Here is a 788-nt window from a genome sequence, read left to right as displayed (position 1 = left end):
TGAGTAAATGTAATGGGTGTTGGGCATTGGGAAAAGGGCAGCAAAGTTAATCGTGAAGGGAGGAAGGGGAAAGTGTGAGCAGTGAGAGATGGGAGCTACAGAGGATTAGGGGTTAGCCAGCCGAAGGGAAGGTGAGGACCACAGTATTTCAGGAGAGAGAGCATGAGCTAGGCCTTGAGGTAAGAGGAAAGAGTCTTGTTAAGGACCCGAAAGGGACTGAAGTCTGGAGTGGGACAGTGAACTGAAAGAAATCAAGGCCGAAAAGTCAGCACGTGCAGTGTTATCTGTTACTGTACAGAAATCACAGACTGCAGCAGGTGGGCTCTGCGGGGAGGAGTCCGAGCGTGCCGCGGTTGGGCTTGGAGCTGAGGGTCTCATGAGGTTAAATCCAGCTGCTCAGCTGCAGAGTCTCATTTGAAGGCTCAACCTGTGCTTCCCTGTGCTGAGCCCTCCTGGGCGGGATGGTGGGGGCGTTGACTGATGAAGGACTGTTCCATTGGTTCTTGGGAACCATGAACATAGGTCTTGTTGGCCACCAGAACCAGATCAAGGGGTGTCCCCTGGGCAGCAGCTGCAAAAACTGTGGCACCAGAGGTGATACTAGTGACATGGAGCCCGGCAGAGGGAGGAGGGCCAGTGATCGTGCCTGGAGAGGGGTGTGCTAAATTAGATGCCTGCCCTTCAGGCTGAGTTCTAAGCGAAGCAAATAATCCTCTTTCAGGCCCTTTTCAGTCGCTGCCTTGGCACTGGGCTCTGGGGTGGACGAGCCTTCGAAAGTTTTTTTTTTT

This window comes from Myotis davidii, unplaced genomic scaffold (assembly GCF_000327345.1).
Source record: "Myotis davidii unplaced genomic scaffold, ASM32734v1 scaffold272, whole genome shotgun sequence".
In the NCBI taxonomy this organism is placed as follows: Eukaryota; Metazoa; Chordata; class Mammalia; order Chiroptera; family Vespertilionidae; genus Myotis; species Myotis davidii.
Note: the sequence above shows the minus strand (reverse complement) of the source record.